The sequence below is a fragment of the Ursus americanus genome, chromosome 26 (genome assembly GCF_024610735.1).
Source record: "Ursus americanus isolate L20-20 chromosome 26, mUrsAme1.1.p, whole genome shotgun sequence".
Lineage (NCBI taxonomy): Eukaryota > Metazoa > Chordata > Mammalia > Carnivora > Ursidae > Ursus > Ursus americanus.
In genome coordinates, this window is record NC_142152.1 from 6,951,355 (window position 1) to 6,972,000 (window position 20,646).

Sequence of the window (20,646 nt, forward strand, 5' to 3'; positions counted from 1 at the left end):
AACTACTTTTCTCCGACGCAGGGCACTCAGATGGGAGAGAGCTTTCTGCATAGTAGACGACTGCCATCCCACAAACTGAACATACAATTACCAATTTATACATTTGAGTGTGGAGCTGTGTACAAAACCACCTAGACCCTCAGTTGCTCATGGGGTGTTGATACAAGTAGAGAAAAATATGAAACTTTCAGATCATTGCATTTTCTTTTATGTTTTCGGTTTCTCCTAAAAAAATCATTGCTGGGAGAAAATGTGCTTCTGTTAAAGGGATGAAGCAATTTGAACCCTCCAGGACTTTGCCCCTTTTCTGTAACCTAACATGGGTTTATGTGAAGCAAAAGGATAATCTTTATTAAATAAACTAGTTTAGACACAGTTATTCAAAGATCAAGTTCTAAGTTTTCTGAGTTGTTTTTTTTTTTAATAACATCAGCTGTTTCCTACCAAGTAGTAAACCTAAAAAAGAACTTCCAAGGTTTAACAACTACTTGATACCCTTCAGTTCCAAATCACTAGCTAGCATCAAGAACCATTGGACTATGTGTAGATCTAAAATCAGGGTTCTAGGGTGTTTTGCCTCTGAGTCATTTATAGAACATTCACTATGTTGGGCTTGGTGCCCATTTCCCAAAGTGGTGTATATGTTGGTTTGTCTCTATATCCCTGCGCCCCTATCAATATGAACTCTACCAGAGTCTGAAAACCTGGTCAGTCTACAATTAAGAGATGGCTTGAAATCTATAGTTCTTTATCTTGGAGAAAGTTTGGAACCCCTGGAGGATGGAGTTTCCTGTTTATAAGGATTTTCATGTTTTCCATCGCAAAGACCAATCAGAATTATTTTTCACTGGTCTTGGGGGGAAAACCTCAATCTAACCTTTGATCTTTTCCCTGACATGCTTTTGTCTACTGCAATCAACTATGTTTCCATGGTGTCAAACCAACAACATGAACATAGGCTTGAACACTAGGGGTTTTTGACAAAGGAGATCCTTATTTTTATCAAAACTTGATATGTTTTTCTTCCCCCATGGGAAAAAGAGAGGTCCCCAAGTATAATTTTCTCATGTCATTTACATAAAGTATTTGTTTTTTATGCTTCTATGCCTACAGTTTCTTTTACCAGAAGGAGGAAGAAACAGTTGTGTGGGGACATTGCTGTGGCAAAGGAATCTGCAGTCCCCCATGGGATGGTGAGCATATCTCTTGTTAGTGTCCCCACCCCATTCTCCTACCCCCACCTCCAGTGTAGAGAAACTTTCCTGAGTCCAGTCAGATTTAGGAACCACCTGACTTTCCTGGGATGGGAAGGGGTACCCAGAAAGGAAGTGATTGTAATGCTGAGCGACAACTCAGGAAGACAGGCACTGGGGAGAGAAGGAAGTGTCTCTACCAGCTGCTTAAAAAAAGAAAAGCCCATGTGTGGGTGGCCAAGACACTTCCCTACCAAATCAAGTCAAGAGGCCCTACTCCCTTTTACACACTCCCCTTAGCTAGACGCCCTTTGATGACTTATTGTGCCCTTTGACTTCCCCAGTTCATTCATATCCGTGTGTATCACCCTGTGTGTAAAGCCCAACAGGTAGCTTCTCATATTTCCTTGGACTTCCATTCAGACCACTTCCCTTTGAAAGACTTCAGCCCTGTCTCTAAAACCTCTTGACTAACACTTTCACCCAAAGGATGTTGCTGTCCATTCTTTAACTCTTTAGAAGCAGGGGAGTGGAGGCGGGGGGGTCAGAAAATCACTAGTAAGCTAATCACGCTTAGGCAGTTCAGATTATAAGCCTTTAGGATTTCCAGTTTAAGATAGCTTCAAGTTGACTGTCATCTGAAGGCTCATAAGAAGAGCCTGTCCTTTTTCTCTCCCCGTGTTTCTTCCCTCAAACCTCCATCATAATAAAGGCTTCATTATTAAGAATTCTCTTAAAATGCCTTTTGCAGAAAACAGCTCTCCTACTGCTTTGAATGTGAGATATTTCACCCTGAAAAGCAACAGCTGTTTAGTGACCTGACATTTTTATGGCTGGTGAGTTCACACTGAAAGCTTGGACTTCTAGCGTCTGCTAGAGGCACTGCTAGGAGTGGGATCCCTACTAAAGGATTAATGCACTTAGGAAACGACATTCTCTTACATGATCTGGGGAAATGATGCTTCGAGGGCAATTAGCATTGACTTTCTTTCAAAAGAACATGCCAAAAGTGACCTTCATCATGGGCTTTCCCCCACAAGAATGTGGCCAAGGTGAGCCTGATCAATCCTGAAACTACCTATAGTCATGAAAGGCTTCCCTGCAGAAGACGACTCCCAACTTCTCTTGCACTGTTTCCTGAGCCACACCAGAACCCAGGAACTCAGTTCCAGAGTTTGTCTGTTGCCATCAGATGGGAGCTGTAACCCCGGGTGAGTCTCCCAAACACCTTTTTGGGAAGTTCCAAAGCTTCCACTGCAGGATGTTGTAGTCCTGCCCCTGAGGCTCCAACTCCCTGGGAGCTAGGGCTTCACTGCAGCCAACTCACTCACTAAAGTTCAACACACTCTCCCAGGGGCACGGTTTACCAGCCGCAGCCCGGAAGCCCAGCCTCTGCCATGGCCGAGTGGGAAGGGAAAGGGGGAAGGGCAATTGCTTAGGGAGGATTCCGTGCCTGCAGCAAAGCAGCTCACGTGAGGATTTCCATTTGTTTTACCAGGTAACTGTGGTAACACTGATCCTCAGTGTCCCGCTGGGGCTGCGCCAAAACCGCTTACGTGCATTGATTTAGTCATAAAATCAATGTATATCATTAACGTGGCTTTTCCCAGTAGAGGCTGTGGTCACCTAGGATGACTGTGGTTGGAAGAGGAGGAAGGAACAAATCAAGCTGAGTGGATGGGCCCAGCTGGAGTGCTGCGTTCTCACAGACGCTGCATTTTAAGAGCAACTCTGACAAAAGAAAATGCATGCCAGTGAGGAGGTTTAAAAACCGACTAAGAAGCATCCACTGACAAGAAACTTGAAGCCTGCAAAACACATTACTAAGGAGATATGACAGCTGGCCTCATATCAGAGGAGGGAGAAGACTTACTCTGTCTACACCAGACGGCAGGGCTACAACCAACGGGTGAAAGTCACCAACGAATTGAGTTCATCTTTTTTTTTTTAATTTTAAGTAGGCTTCACGCCCAACATGGAGCCCAATGTGGGCTTGAACCCACGACCCTGAGATCAAGACTTGAGCTGAGATCAAGGGTCTGCCGCTCAACTGACTGAGCCACCCAGGCGCCCCTAGAGTTCATCTTGTAGAGAACTTTCCAACTCCCTGAACTGAGCAGCCATGGCACAGGCCGCCTCCTGGGACACCGAGTTCACTCATTCTTAGAGACCTTCAAACCTGTAAACTCAGAAGTTTGGGACTAAGTGACAGGTTGGAGAGATGATTTTTTTTCTCTTAAAGCTTTTTACTTGGAAATAATTTCAAACTTAGAAAAAATTGCAAAAACTAAAATAGCGCAAGGAATACCTTATGCCCTTTTCTCAGGTTCACTTACTGTTAACATTTTGCCCCGTTTGCTTCATCATTTCTCTTGTTCTCCCTTTGTGTGTTTGTGTACAAATAATGTTTTTTTCTGAACCATTTGAGAGCAAATTGCTTACATCGCGGCCCTTAAAATTCCCAAGTATTCCAGCGTGCCTTTCCGAAGAGTAGGGACGCGCTCTTACAGAACCTCGGGACACTTACCAGCTTCATGAATTTATATTGATACTTTCATCTAACCACCCAAGTTCCAATTTTATCAGTTGATGGAATAATGAATATCCCTTAGAGCCTTTCTCCCCCTCCAGAAAAGGATCTAGTCCAAGATCAGATAGTGCTCTAGTTGTCGTCTCTTCCAGCCTCTTACACTCTCTGGTCGTCATGCGCTAGGATACTGACATTTTTGAACAGTAGTCCTCTGGAGGCAGCATGTCCTATGTCCTAATCCCCAGAACCGGCGAACAAGTTCCCTTACACGGCAAAGAAGACATTGCAGGTGTGCTTAAGTAAGAATTTTGACACAGATTATCCTGGATCAGCCAGGCAGGCCCAGTGTAATCACAAGCATCCTTCAAGGAGGGAGGCGGGAGGTTCAGAGACAGATGTGGGGACAGAAGCGGAAGTTGGAGCACTGTGATTGCTGGCTTTGAAGACGGAAGGGCACCACAAGACAAGGAATAGGAGCCCCCCACCTTTTTTTAACTATAACTTTCTTTGTATTATGTGTGTCTGATGTTTCCTTTCTGTTTTGTTGAGGTGTTCCGTCGTCTGCTGGAATTGAGCATAGTGCTGTCGGAGAATCCCATCCAGAGGCACACGGTGTTTGTTTCAAAAGTGCTTCTTACATAACACGACAAAAAACTAACCTACTAGAGAGCTTCCCCTCCCCACATCCTACTCTGCTCCAGACTGAGGATGTATAACCAAAAACTGTGTTCATAAATTCCATGGGTGGGTTCATCCTTTTTTCTCTCCCTTCAGTATGGTTATAGTAATCATTTGAAGTACACTCTGACTCATTTGTGTCCATTTTCTTCATGTTACTTGGGTTTTGTCTCATTATTTAATTTTTATTTATTTTTGAACATGTAGGCTACTAACAGAATTTCAAAGACAAAACTATATGAAAAGGTATATTCAAAGAAGTGTCACCCTCCTGTATCTTTTTACCCCATTCCCCATCCCCACCCTTCCTTGTAGGTATCCCACTTTAGTGTTTTCTGGTTTACCTTTCCTTTGTTTCTTTTGTAATGATAAACAGATACATGTGTGTTTTCTTATTTTTCCTTTTTTTGCACAAAAGAGAGCACGGCACATGTGCTTTTTTACAGTGAGTCTTTTACACTTAATACCTGCTGGAAATCACCCTCTCTGTCAATTCATACAGATCTTCAACCTCACTCTTTTTTTTACTCCATCATGTGCAGGTAACACTGCTTATGCAACCAACCTACAGTATTTTCCAATTACATATGGCGTTGCAGTGAATAACCTTGTGCATCTTCATTTGTTATTGTTGAAGGTGTGTTTCTAGTCTAAATTCCTAGAAGTGGGATTGCTGGGTCGAAGAATAGACACGTAGGTCATTTTGTTCAAGACTGCTTAATTCCCCTCGTAGGGATGGCACCGTTTTGTATTCCCACCAGCAGTGTGTACGTGTGCCTGATGAATTCAACCTGTTCTCACAATCTCTGCTGTTACCATCCCGGACACAGCACCATCCTCTCCCTTCTGGGTTACGGCGGTGGTCTCCCAACTGGTCTCTTTGCTTCAGCATTCTCCCCCTCCCTGCCCCGCCCCCCACTGTTTTCAAACACAACAGCCAAAGTGATGCTTTCAAAATGTATGTAAAATCTTATCACTCTACTTAAACTCTCCAGAGGCTTTCTATCTCGCTTAGAAGTCAACGTGACAGTTCTCACAATGGCCTCCTACACCCTAAATGGCCTGGACACTTGCCAGCACCGTTACCCCCTGACCTCACCCTCACTACTTTCCCTCTTCCTCCCTTTGCTCCGGCCACACTGGCTTCCTCTTCCTCCTTGATCACACCAAGCAGCAACCTACAGCAGAGCCTTTGCTTTTCTGTTTCCTTTTTCCTGAACCACTCTTCCCTTAGATGTCACATCACTTTCTCTGTCACCTCCTCCCCATCTTTCTTCCAACATAACCTTCTCGGTAATGACTTCCTTGCCACTTGTTTTACAACTACAACCCACACCCTTCCCTGCACCTATCTCTACTCTCTGCTCTATTTTCTTCATAAGACTTATATGTATTTTGCGTATCACTTTTTTAACGTCACCTAATCCTACCCTACCCATTAGAATAAAAGCTCCATAAAGTCAGAGAAGTTTGTTGTGTTCGCTGAGGATTTGCAGCACCAGGAACAAGGTCGAACATACTGGAGGATCTCAATAAATGGTCACTCTCTTCCTCTGGTAAATCAAATATGCAAACAGATGATGTCAATAATGCAATTGATGAAATTGATCAATAGATATATTTTAAACAGAGATACAGTTGAAATAATAAACCTTTTTAAATGTTTATGGTAGTGTTTCTCAACAGTAGCTGTTATATTTCATGCTAAATACTTATACGTGGTCCCCCAGCATCTTTACAGATGAGTCCAGTATTCCCAGTATTTATTGTGAGGGCTGTGGTGGGTATTATAGGGCATTAAGCAGCAGCCCTGCCCTCTACCCATTAATACACCTCCCCGAGTTATGACAACCAAAAATGTCTCCAGACCTTGTCAGAGGTGACCCTGGGGAGTAAAATTGACCCTCACTGGGACCCACTCACCTATGGTTACATTCCCAAAAATGAACCGCACATACACAAAAAGAATAGAATTTAACAATAAAGGTTTAAGCAAAAAACATCATCATCATTTGAGAGGAACGTCGTCCAAAAAATATTGGGTCAGAATGAACCAAAACTACATCTAAGATCTATTTATAATAGGGTTGCCAGATAAAATACAGGACACCCAGTTAACTTGTAATTTCAGATAATAAATCTATTTTTTTTAGTATGAGTACGTTCTGTACAGTATTTAGGACATACACTAAAAATTTATTGTTTGAAAATTAAAATTTAACTGGAGGTCTTATATTTTTATTTGCTAAATCTGTCAAGTCTTATTTATAAAATTATGAATATGACATCATTACAAAAATATAGCCACTACACACGGAATATAGCAAAAACTGTACTCAAAGGCAAAGGCATGTTTGTCGATGCCTTCATTTCTTAGAAATGACTAAAAACGAACTAAAAGTTTAACTTAAAAATGAGAAAACAACCAAAATAGAACAAAGGAAAACATAAGTACAGGACTATCTCACAGCTAAGTTAAATTGAAGGAGGAACCTTGCCTGTTTTAGCCTTGCCGACAGGACAATAATACTAAGACTGGCGACTCCTGGATAGTGCGGGGTACATTCTAACGATGCTCTGCATCTGTTCACCCTTCTTCTAGCACTCTGTCAATATCTTCTATTGATGTCTTTCTCCTTTAAATATATTACTTCCTATTTCCATCATGTCGTGTAATGTCCATCAGATTTTGTTTATGGCCCCCTGATCTTATTTAAGCTGACGACTTCGAAAGGGGCCTACTTCATGCCCATTTAGTTGATTTAGTTAGGTTAACGGAGACCTAGAGAATCTTCCTGTCCCTCTTATACATGATCCCCCAGCATCTTTACAGATGAGTCCAGTATTTTCCAGACATTCCCTCATCCATCCTTCCAGGCATTTACAGGGAGACTGCAATGGCTCTCTAAAGGCATCAGCACTCAAGAGACATGAACCTGTGAGTGACTGGACTCCCCGAAGGAAGTGATCCTATCAAGCAGTTTTGAGAACCGGGAGGGGAACAAAGAAGTAAGGCCTATTGTGTACGGTTGGCTATCACCATATTGTCATTTCCTGCCCAATGTTCTTCTTATCAGCAGTGGCTCTGTTGCTGAATTTCAATTGGAAAGAGCATTACAAGGGGGGAAAAATCCAAATCTTTATGTAGTATTTCCTAGGTAGTAAACACAGGATTTCCTGCATCCGAAATGACTTCAACAAGTTGCCTGTTCCTTCAAACATGACCTGGTGACAAATGTGGACGCTGTTTCGTTAAGCAGAGATAAGCTTGCTGATTGAAATCTCCTCCAGCCGAGCAAGGGGTTTTGCCAAGTGTGCATCCGAGTTCACAGAGCTGTCAAGCCCCACCAGGCCTGGGAGACACAAAAATGAGTGTGCACGTCACACCGCTTTCTACTTGGTCTCAGTATTTCGTGTGTTTCCGTGTCTCCCCAGGTACAGTCTAGAAGTACTGAATCACGCCTTTCTTCTGAGTGCGCCAGTGAGCAGTGTGGTGATGAATCAAAAGGTAAACAAAAGCTTTGGGTTGATCGGTTTCAGAAATAATAAGATGGGGGAGTTCTGGAGAATTGGCATTGAGTTTTTGAACCCTGGCATCCGTAGCTCCCAAACTCCAGAGGAAGGAAGGATGTTCTGTCAGCGGAGGGGCAGGGCTCGTTCCCTCTCAGCCATAACTCTGGTCACACCAGGATAATTTGCAAATCTGCATTAGAAGCAGTTCCTTTCCCCATTTCCCATTCCTAATAAGGTGCTTATGATGAACTAAGTGAGTGGAATTCTCTCCCCAGACTTCAGTCCCTCTTTGTTTTAAAATCCTGTAGTGAGTTGCTTCCGGAAGCCTGTGTTTCATAATTCCCAGTACGCACTGTTGGCCTGAAGCTCAGCTGTACTTGAGTCATCACGATGATGAAACCAAGAGTCCTAGCAGCTGCTCAGTTGGCCAAAGGGCGGAGGGTGGACCCATTTCGATTCCATCACAGTCCTACTGAAATGTGGACTCCACGCCATTATGAGGAAGTCACTGGGCAGGATACTGTTCCAGGAAAAGTCGGGGTAAATCTTTGGAGTGAGCACATGTAATATTCTTTCTGCAGCGTTGCCTCATTTGCTGGCAAATATAAATACCAGCTATGCACCCGGACGCAATCCCTGGGACATGTCTTTGTGGTCACAGTTTACAAATCTGCAGCTTCAGTGAATTACCACCATTCACTTTGTCAGTCCCCTGGGCTTGGTTAAAAATCCAAGAATATCGTCTGCTCATTCTGTCTCCAAGCTTTAATGAGCTTATGAAAATGAACTCATTAAAATGTGACTATAAATATTCATGATTAATATTTGAGATAAAGTTATCTTTTAGACAATTAACAATAACTACTGTTGCTGAAGGCGAGGCACTGTAAAAAGCATTTCCCATAAAACAACCCAATAAAAACCCAGTGACTCCCATTTTACAGATGAGGAAACTGAGGCTTGGGGAGATTAAGAAATGTACCCAGTGTCACACAAATTCAAGTATAATCTGACCAAAAAATCTGAGCCCTTCACACGTATTCATTAAACAAGCAATTGCAAAAGACATTGCTATTATTCCCCCCAATTTTGTTTTCACTTCTATGTTGGTGCTGCTATTTTCTGAGATTAAAATTTTAAATTCGAACAAGCCTGCAACCAGCTTGTTTTGGTTTGCTGTTGCAAGTGGAAATTTTCTTTTTCTTTTTTGGCGGAGGGAAGATGGGTCCAATCTTTTCCCATCTTAATCAGTATCTTAGTACGGATTTTTAATTTTAAAAAATATTTCTTTTTTTCATTATTTATTGAGATCTATTTGACATACAGCATTATATAAGTTGCATGTGTACAACATAATGAACCAATGTTTGTACGTACTGCAAAATGACCACCACAGGAAGTCTAGTTAACAACCACCACAAGCCTGGTTACAGAAATTTTTACTTGCGCTGCGAGCAAGTGGGAAGAGTAATAATAACAGTCGTCCGAGAATCCTGGGTTCTGGGGCGGGAGGGGACCTCAGAGGACTGTACTGGACAGATGTTTTAGTTTCCTGGGACCAACTCCCCCCTTCTGCTAGTCATCCTCTCCCACCTCAAGATGTCCCCACCCCTCTAGATCAAGGGATGGACATGGGAGCCACGTCTGGTTCCGGTGACAGTCCCTGAAGAGCCCGCCCTTTCATTCTGGCTACCCACAACTCCCGAGCTTCCCTGGTTCCAGGCTTTTCTGAAGCTTAGTTCATGAGCTTTCCCAGCAATCGGAAAACTGGCCCAAGTCTGATTCTGTTGCTTGGGATTGCAGAATCCTGACGGATGTGTCTAACCCATGGTCAGGGGACCGAGGGGCGAGGCAAGCAAGGCAGCAGGCTTCCACTGCTTCAGCAAAGGACTCTGTTGGCACCAATAGTTTTATTATTCAAATCGGAATCATCACAAATCTAGTCCGAACGCCCTCAGTCCTCGGTAGCTCAAACCGGCGGTCTGGCTCAGCTCTTGGGGCTGAGGAAAGGGTGGCCCTGTAGGAGGCCGTGGATTTATTTGTTCATTTGGAGCCTCTTTAATCTCACCGCTGTGTGCCCCTAACCGAGGCAGATGTGGAAATAGCCGCCATCCCACTCACCTCCTGTCGTCACCTTTTTCAGCTTGGCTCAAACTCACATCTGAAGCTCCTTTTAAACCACAGATCAGCCGCCTCAGGTTGTGCGGCTGCGCGTTGGCGGACGCGCTCGGCGTGGGCGCGGCTCGCCGCTTCCTGCTCCGCGCTTGCCGCAGGAGGCTTGTCCAGTCGCTTCTTCAGAGCTGTTGCGTTTGAAATGGGTAGGATTTTAAGGGACTGTTCCGAATCCAAACCGAAATCTAAGGAAGCTGAACAGAATGTTTAAGCTGTACTCCTATTCCTCATACTACCGCTCCCCCGAAATGGTGAGAATCCAAATCTCTTTGTAAAGCACCTAGAGGCTCAACTCTGATTTGTAGTTTTTTTCACTTGAGATTAGATGTAATCTTCTGTTTAATAGCGGGTATCTGTCCTTTTCCCTCAAAATTAGGTTTATCTTTTTTCTTTCTATTTTGATAAATGAGCTAGAGTCAATGTGAAAAATTGAAGGACCTCTAAATTGTTACATCAGGGTTGGGGTGGTTTTCCAAACTCCAGTCGGGAACCTTGTGGTGTGGATGGAAATTATAAGAGATAGTTGCCTGTATAGGAACAAATTGAATCCTAAAAGTTCTAATGGGAATTAGTTGTTTATAACTTGAAACATATTTTCCACTGGAAATCATATTTAAAATGATAGCCATGTTCTCAAGTTTAGCCTACAGAGGGCTTTCAGACTATTCAGTAGTCCTGGTATTATAGTAAATAGTCCTAGTTTATATGGAAAATACAGGAACAATGTTAAAGTTTGACACCTCCTTCTTTGCTCTCCCCTAGTTTCCCAGTGCCCTTTGTTTCCCTAGGTCTCCCCTGGGGTTCTCCAGCTTGTACTAACCACCCCCTCCCCCAGGTGGTACTACCCTCTGGTCCCCTGCAACAAAACTACAATTATTAAAATGGAGTTATTAAGCCCCATCTCTCACATAGAAATTTCTAGAAGTGGGGCCAAGGAATCTGCATTTTAGCCAGCTCCCTGGATGATCCTTTTACATGCTGAGGTTTGAAAGCCACTGCCATACATGTTTCGGTTTCTAATTTCCGATTTCCACCTGACCACAAAGCCAAATTTCTATCCACTCAAGCTGGCTGATCTCAGCTGGAGTGAAGATGGAGGCAGTAAATTTGAGTTTGCCGAGGATTTAGGTTACGTCATCCTCAGGGGTCCTGCTCTTTTCTCTGCCTGTGGAAGCTCCTGACCGAAAGATAATTATTTTTAAGTACTAGATCTATTTCTCTGCAGATTGAAATTGAGAAATTTGTGGGGAGAAAATTAGAATTATTCTATAGAGAGATTTTCATCTTTTAAAAAAATAGATTAAAGTACTTTTTAACCTGGTAGGTATTGTGTGACAGCAGAATTTTTAATGACTACCTAACATTTTAATTTTATGAATCTGACAAGTTCCCTATCTGTTAAATATTTATCAGTATTATAAACAAGGCTCTGATGAATATTCTTCAGTATAAGCCTTTGCCAGAATCTCTCATTATCCCTTGGGGTTCGTTTCTGGAAATAGAATTCATAGTTTCTCACTGCAGATTGCCAGAATGCCCTCTGAAACGGACTGTACCGGTTTGCACTACCAGCATCTGGGTGTGAATGTTCTCTGCTACTTACCACACCGTCATCAACATTGAGTAATATCAGGATTAGAAAACCTCTTTTTTTTTAAGTTAGGGTGATCCAAGCTGGGACTTCAAAGAACAAAGGGACAGGGAGGAGAGAGAAATCAGAGTTGTGGGAAGAGCCCTGGAAAGGGTGACTCAGGAGCTGGTTGCGTGGTACCTGGACTTGGTGACTGTCCGTCCGTCTGCGTCTCAGCGAACCACACCCACGGGAAGGCCTCTCGGATCATGAGGCCACAGTCCAGGCAGAACCACACACCTGGCAGTGCCTCTCCTACATTTCCAGGCAGCGTTACTAAACAGCGGTGTGTTCATGTCAATCTGGATAAAAATTACACAAGGCAAGATTAAAACTCAGATTCCTAGGTCCACCCAGAGAGCCTGACTCAGCATGAGGTAGCACAGAGGAACTGACATTTTTATTAAGAACCCTGTGTGAGGGCACCTGGGTGGCTCAGTTGGTTAAGTGTCTGCCTTGGCCCAGGTCATGATCTCAGGGTCCTGGGATCGAGCCCCTGGGCTCCCCACTCAGCAGGGAGCCTGCTTCTACCTCTCCCTCTGCCCCTCCTCCTGGCTTGTCCTCTCTCTCTCTCAAATAAAAAAAATCTTTAAAAAAAGAAAAAAACCATGTGAGTCCAACATAGGTGGCCAGGGACCTCACTTGAAGAAATATTAAACTGAAGGAGGAGAACATCTCTGGAGTGACAGCCCTGTTAACCCAGACTTATTTTATCTCAGGAAATTACTCCAATACTGCTCTTTCCAAGAGGAATCTGCTCTGAACAGTCTCCCAATGTCATATTGATTCTTTTGTACTATTTTGAACTGGACGCCTGCGCTCGAAGGTAGGACCTCTTGAGTGATGCACCTTGCAACAAGCCTGGCTTTCAGTCCAGCACTGGGGCCGCGTTTCTTCAGCCGGACACAGTTCTCGTCGTGTGCAAGCCTGAGCTGGTCTTCTTTTCCTCTTGAGCCTCACGCACGAGCCCTAACCCTGTTTGGAGTTAGGTTGGCGCAAAGCATACAGCAACTACAGCAGATGTGGGCAGAGACTTCCAATGGCACATTCGTTTGTGGTACAAAGTATTCTGCGAGCGTAAGCTGCGGTGTGTAGAGTCAGGGACCATGGACCTCTTGACATCCAATGAAAGGGGCCCCAGGCTCGGTGTCTGCAGCCCGGGCCCTGCTGGGAAGAGGGAGAAGAGAATCTGCATTAGTATCCAGGCTCCACACGCGCCACTTTCAATTTCCATCTCGATGTGTGCTTGAAGGGGCTCTGTCAGCATTGCTTAGATGTGAAGATCAGTTCAAAAAGGGTTCAAAAACTTGCAGAACTGATGTAAAAAACAAAACTTAACCTCAGGCAAAGTAGATAGCTATCCACTGTTATGGGCTGAATTGCATCTCCTCAAAATTCGTTGAAGACCCTGGTACCTCAGAAAGTGACTGTATTTGGAGATGCTTAATTAAGGTTAAATGAGGTCACTAGGGTGGGTCCTAATCCAACATGATTGGTGTCCCTCTAGGAAGAGATTAGGACACAGATGTGCGTGGGAAAGACCATGTGGAGATGGACAGATATGATGGCCATCTGCAAGGAGATGAGAGGAGAAGCCTCGGAAGAAACAACCCTGCTGACACCTGGATTGCAGACTTCTAGCCTCCAGAATCATGAGAAAATGCTGTCGAAGCCACTCAGTAAGTACTTTGTTAGGGCAGCAGAGCCAACTAATACACCCACTAGAGTATGGTTTCAACAAATTTTTCTCCCCTTGGTCAAGCCTGGAATACTTCCATTAGAGCTGGTTGGTCCTTTGGCTTTCAGTGGTCAGTTTAATAGTTTCTTAATATGAATCCCTCTCTCTCTCTCTCTCTCTCTCTCTCTCTCTCTCACACACACACACACACACACACACACACACACACACACACACCCTTCTTGCTTCTTCTGGACCAGGCAGCTGGCTTCCTCATCTCTATATTCTCAGGCAACATATCAGGATCTCAATCTAGTGGAATTCAACAGACATTGATTAAGTACTTACACATGCCAGAAATGCTAAGTGATAGTGATTTAGAAAGAGAAGACGTAACCCTTATATCTGAGATACTGTCTGGAGAGGGAGAGCCATGCATGGTTTCCGGGCTGTGATGGAGATGGCTTTAGGAGGATAGAGACGGAAATGACCAATTCTGCCTGGGGCAGCTGGGGGGCTTCACAGAAAAGGTAAAATCGAAAGGATGAGTAAAAGGTTTCCAGACGAAAGGGAGATTCTGACTAAAAGGGATAAGAGGCGCCAAACACAATAGTACCACACGAAATATGTTTGGAAATGGTGAGAACTTCAGTGGGGCTCAAGGGTAGAGTTCTTAGGAGAAAGGCTTGTGGCCACATGCACCATCCTCAGGACAGTGGAGCAGGACAAAACCACTCTGCTTAGCACACGCTGATCAGGAGTGTTCTCCAATCTCCTCAGACTCTTTCAGCACCTCCAGAGCAAGTGGACGGTCAGAACCAGCCAACCCCACTCCTGTGCATTAGCTTTTAAGCACACGGGGAGACCAGCAAAAAGGCAAAGTCCTGTCTCTCTCAAGCAAGCAGGGTTCCCAGGCCCCACTTTCCCCTTCGGGAGAGCTGGAAAGTCACTGAAATCAGAGAGAACCTTTAAGCTAGCCCCTAACATCTGCTCAGGAGAACATAATGTCTTTATTGCTGTCCTTGTGTTCAAGGATCATTCAACTTGTCAGAGATCCTGATGGCGTTCCTTCTCCTTTCTGTGTGGTCACACCAGAATCTGTGTGTTTTGGCAAATAACTGATATTCTTCCTATTTATAGACTGTTTCCCATGTTATTCACTTATGGGGTTTCTGTGGTCCAGCGTTCTGTCAAGTCCCAGCTGGCTGGGAGTGCGTACCAGTCATTAACACCACAGCTGCTCAGTTTATGGTCTCAGTGGACAGCCTGTTGTTAAATGCGCCTAGATACGTTTAAAACCGCTTGTGTGAAAACACATATGTCCAGCTGGGTCAAAATGCTCATTTGTGTTAAGTGCCTTTCAAAATTAATATTGAAGCCAAAAATAAAAGTCCCCCATTGTCCGAGTGATAAACTATTCATTTTTACCTTTTCAAGATACAGAAGAGTAAAAAAATAATTTTTTGAAAAAGTATCTCGTGACCCAACTATGCCAAAGCATAACCTTGGATTAAAGTAAAATGTACCAGGGGACTGAGCCAGTAACCAATGACTTTTTCTTTTTTATCTCTTCTTTTCCTTGTTATCTGTTTTGAGAAAGAGAAAGTTTGGTAGGCGTCTCTTCAAATGTTGGATTTCCCCTTTCAAACAGAATTTTTAGCAGCTTATGTAGCCATTGACTAACATATCTCCTCACCCCATTCTAATCCTTTATATCATTTTGACTATTTCTAAATAACAGCTTTATTGAGACATCATTCACATACCATACAGTTCACTTGCTTGAAGTGTACCTTCAATGGCTTTCAGTATACTCACCAAATTGTGCAATGATCGCCACAATCACCTTGAAAACATTTTCATCACTCCACAAAGAAACCCTAAGCCCATTGGCAATCACTCCTCATTTCTCCCCACTTCCTTCCCCTCCAGCCCTGGACAACCCCTACCTTCTGTGTCTATAGATTTGCTTATGCTGGACGTTTCATGTAAACGCAATTACATAATACAGGGTCTTTTGCGTCTGGCTTCTTTACTTAGCATGTTCTGTGGTTCATCCGTGTTGGAGACTGTGTCAGTATTTCATTCCTTTTGATTGCCAAATTTATTGCTGAATACTCAATTATATGGACGTGCCACTTTTGTTTACCCACTCAGAAGTTGATGGACGTTGGGGTGTTTCCACTTTGTGGCTGCTATGAGTAATGCACAAGTTTTTGTGTGGACGTGTGTTTTTATACATTTCATGTGAAGTGGAATTGTGGGGCCCTATCAATTTGACTGCTTCCCGATGTTAAACGAGGACAACTCCAGATTTCATAACTGATGAACACAGGGGAAGGTATTGGTTAATGTTGCTCTCACGGATATAGAAAAGAGTCCATTTTGTTGCCAACATCGCTACATAATTCTCTGGCCGAAACAAGAACCGGGTAATAATTCAGCTCTGACTTAAAGAAGACAAATCAGCTGGTCGGTAACCATGTCTACTGATTAAGAAAACGTCTATGTTATTCAGACATACAAACCACACAAACCAGATGTTTAATGTCAAAAGTCAAGCTTTCAGTAAGACACCTTCTCCTCCTTTGTGTCATCCTTAATTGCTCAATTGCTAGGTAGCACATGATGATTTCCAGAGAAGACACAGGGACTATAACGTAGGGACATTTTGCCATTATTTTCCCAACACTAGTGTTGCATCTTTTCTGTTTATCTGTGGGACAATTCATTCCAACACTGAATACCTAGAATGTGCCAGGATTTGCGTTCAGTGCGGGGCGGGGGGGGAATAAAACTATGACTAAGACGTGGCCACTGTCCTCACAAAGCCCACAGCACCAGAGATGAGCTCGCCAATCACTGATGCCAGGTCTGTATCACTGCGTGACTATGCAGGTGTAGGACAAAGTACCACCAGTAGGGACATCAGGACAGACCTCAGGGAAGAGGTGGCATTTGACATCTGTCTTAGAGGATGAATAAGTTTTTGATACACAAGTGTTACATGTAGAAGACACTACAGAAATTCACATGAAGGAAAATGCAAAATAGAGGAAGATATGCAAAAAAATATAAGGCGTAGTTGGAGAGTTCAGATTTAAATTTTCTCACTGTTCCCTACTAACCATAATGCTTTGGACAATTTACCTGAATTTCCCAAGACTTGGTTTCTTCAAAATGGGCAAAAGAATACCGCCATATATCTATATCTATATCTATATCTATATCTATATCTATATCTATATCTATATATCTATATATATATACACACACACATATATATAGATATATATGTATGTATGTTTTTTTTGGATAGCTCTGATAAACAGTCAAATGTAATAATCACACTGCTAGTCCTTGGATCAGATGTGATAGCAAAGGATTCCTTACACCATATATATATAGATAGATAGATTTATTTATTTTAGAGAGAGAGAGTGGGGGAAGGGGCAGAGGGAGAGGGAGAGAGAAAGAATCTCAAACAGACTCTCCACTGAGCACGGAGCCTGATGTGGGGCTCGATCTCACAACCCCGAGATCATGATCTGAACCAAAATCAAGTGTCGGACGCTTAACTGGCTGAACCCCCCCAGGTGTCACTATTTTTTTTTTAAGTAAGCTCCATGCCCAGAGTGGAGCTTGAACTCAACAAACCTGAGATCAAGACCTGAGCTGAGATCAAGGGTCAGACGCTTAACCGACTGACACACCCAGGCATCCCTACCATTATACATTTTAAAGATTAAATAACATAATATACTTTAAATGTTCATCACAGTGTCTAAAACAGAAGCATTCAATAAAATGTTGGTTTCAAGTGCTTTGGTTGGAAGATAGGTAGGTAACAAAGGAGCAGAAAGTAGGTTGGATCCATAACGCAGTAAGCTTTGATGTGGAATGAGGACTTGGAACTTAAATCCTTAAAGTAAAAAGAAATTGCAAAGATTTTGGAGTAGAGAAGCACCATCATTGGACCTGGGCTTGGGCAGGAACATATAGAATGGGATAAAATTGGGCTACTCTTTAGATCGCTGTTGCCGGCCGTAGTCCGAGGGAAAGGTAATGAGGACCTGAGATGAGGCAGGAGGTATAGAAATTTAAATGAGTTAATTAGAAAGGCTTTATAAGGCTGACTGTATAGAATATACAAAATGCTTACATTTTGGATGCAAAAGAGAGGACAGTATTTTTGAGCCTGTGTCCCTGAGTCAATAGTAATGCCATTAACCAGGAAGAATGCATGCAGAGGAAAGCTCTGAGGAGTTCAAGGTGCCTTTGAGACACTAGTGCGAAAGTGTCTAGCAGACAAGTTCAACGGGAATGGGGCATGGAAGAGAAGTCCAAGCTGGAGCTCCTGAGGCTACCTGCCAAGGATGATTGCTGGAAGTGAGGGTGTTGGTGACACAGATCTTCACAGGACGGTCAAGATTGCCGTAGAGTAGGAGAGAAAGCAGAGCTGAGGACAGACGGATGAAGCCAGTCCTGCGCGCCTGGAGAGGTTACCAACAGGAAAATCCTTCACGAGCTGTCAAGTACTGCAAAGACTCAAACTGATGAGAAGCAGAAGAATGAACAGCTGCTGTGGAGAAGGTCACGGGAGTCCTTTCCTGAACCAATGGCACAACTGTGATTTTTTTTTTTTTGGATAGCTCTGATAAACAGTCAAATGTAATAATCACACTGCTAGTCCTTGGATCAGATGTGATAGCAAAGGATTCCTTACACCAAGCTTTTTTTTTTTTTAATGAAATAATTCCTCCTGTATGCTTCAAATAACTGCGTTGATCATTCTAACTGCTTCTTGAGTCTGCTCTTTTAGCCACGTGTCCAAATGAAGTCATGATGCCTGGTGGCTTTTATGACAAGGCATTGGTATAGGATTCAGTGGTTCCGTCCACTGTCCCTTTCTTTGTTGCAGACAGCTTCCAGAATAAACTCGTTTTTTTCCATCACGCATTTTGCATCAGGTCTTGGAAGTATAAACAGTTCCACATTTTAAAGTTTGTAATCAGTCAAAGGATGATGGCTTATTGGTGGCATCCGCCTCTAGGTTGTAGTGAAATCTTACTTGATGTCTCCCCAGATGTTCATTTGGGAGGTCAGACCCTGAGGCTGGAGGAAGTCAGGGACCATAATGACAGGAGGTCAAGCACTCAACACCTGTAATCACAATGGTTTCTCCCAAGGACCTTGAGAGGTAATTACCCTATCTCTAATTTTCAGACAAGGAAACTGTGACTACTAAAGTTAAAGTGGACCAAGATCAACATCTAGTAAGGGGCCAAGCTGGAGATTGAACTTCTGTTTGTCTCGCACAGGTGTTTTTCCTACTAAATAACTTCTGTCCCGACGCGTTAAAGATTCCTACAGTGTTTATTAGGGTCCCTGAAGCAGCAATACTCAGATTCTTCAGGTGATGGAGTAGCTGCAATTCATAGATATTGAATTGTTTCCCCCTGAAATCATTCAGCATTTTACCATTTGACGCTACATTCACCACTCCATGTGTTTATCTGGATACATTTGATTTTCAGAAGCCTCTATCACTGAATTAAATCTATACCTATTTCAGTTTAATTTTATTTTCTATGCCTTTCTTAGATAAATCTGATGAGAAAAGGATTGAAATAAATCTCATCAATGGAAAAATGAGTCTTAGATATAACTTATTATACAAATGCCTTTGATAATCAGGATTGCAGAAATGAAAAAGATAAATTGGAGAATATTTAGCCACAGTAAAGCTCTATCCTAACATGGGAGAATTACTAATAGTTGTATATTTTAGTTTCTTATGGATATAAGAACCATTTTGTACAAAATATAGGACAGATCAGAGCAAACTAAGAATTCATGTGTAAATTAAATTAGGAATTTAATACCTTTCATGCTTCCCCCAAACAATATGCTAAAAAAGTCTCACTTGCCCGAGGGAGGTACATACACAGTAAAGCATGCTTAGTGAGGTCTGCAATTTTACTAAAATAAATCACTACTTGCCAACATTAAGAGGAAACAGTAATTTATAGGGCTACAGTAAATACAAGTTTTTAAAATTATGGTCTGTCCTAGGGGAAAACAACCCCCATACAAATGCATTTACAAGGAAAAAAATTGGAAAGGTTCGGAAGCCTGGGCACTTAGTATATTTTGCAGTGGCATAATATTTTATTACCATCATTACTTGCCTAAGTTAAAGTGCTTATCAGACTTGATCTCCACCCTAAGAAAATGTAAAGTAGTAAAAAAAAAAAAAAAAGGCGTTCAAAGGAGACCTACCTCATTAAAACAATATTCCTGATCTTCATATTTGAGGTGTTCTCAAGTTTTCTAAGCTCTGTATCACACTTCTCAAAAAACAGTTCCTTGCCTGAAATAAAAAATTAAACCGTACAGATTTATAAGCCATTTGACAAGGGTTATTTGAAAGTTAGGTTGGGCCTAACGATGAACTACCGTGTTTTATTAAGATTAAAAACTAGTGTCCAGGGGCGCCTGGGTGGCACAGCGGTTAAGCGCCTGCCTTCGGCTCAGGGCGTGATCCCGGCGTTATGGGATCGAGCCCCACATCAGGCTCCTCTGCTGGGAGTCTGCTTTTCCTCTCCCACTCCCCCTGCTTGTGTTCCCTCTCTCACTGGCTATCTCTATCTCTGTCAAATAAATAAATAAAATCTTTAAAAAAATAAATAAAAAATAAAAATAAAAACTAGTGTCCGGTCCCTGTGGGGGGTTTTCTTCTCTCTGGCCAAGAGCACATTTGAAAATGTTTCCTGTTGAGGCTTTGGTTACAGAGAGCTAAACACAGAGCACCCCACCCCCATGAGCTCACACAGAGTTGGGTGTTTCTGTACGTCACCCCCACATGAGCTTCACTTCATTTTCTTATCTACCTAGACCCAAGGTCATCCTCTCTTGCTAATACCCACCTCTCCCTTGAGCTCCAGGCAAACTTCTTCCTTAGATTGATCCCATCGTCTGATTTTTCGATGCCTTACAAAGCGCTGCTATGGCCTGTTAGTATAAAACAAAGAACACACCCAGTCGAGTGGATTGGAGTCACCTCAACCTCCAGTTCCCTGAGTGCCCCCCTCCCGCTCCCTCAGCTCTGTCCCACAGGACGCCCTTGGACAGCCTTCTCTTCCATCCTCTTCAGAGGCTGTTGCAAACCTCCTTCTCCTCCTCCCTCAGACCCCATCAATTCCCCACATCCTGGACTCTCACCACATCTTGACTCAAAAGCTTATCCACT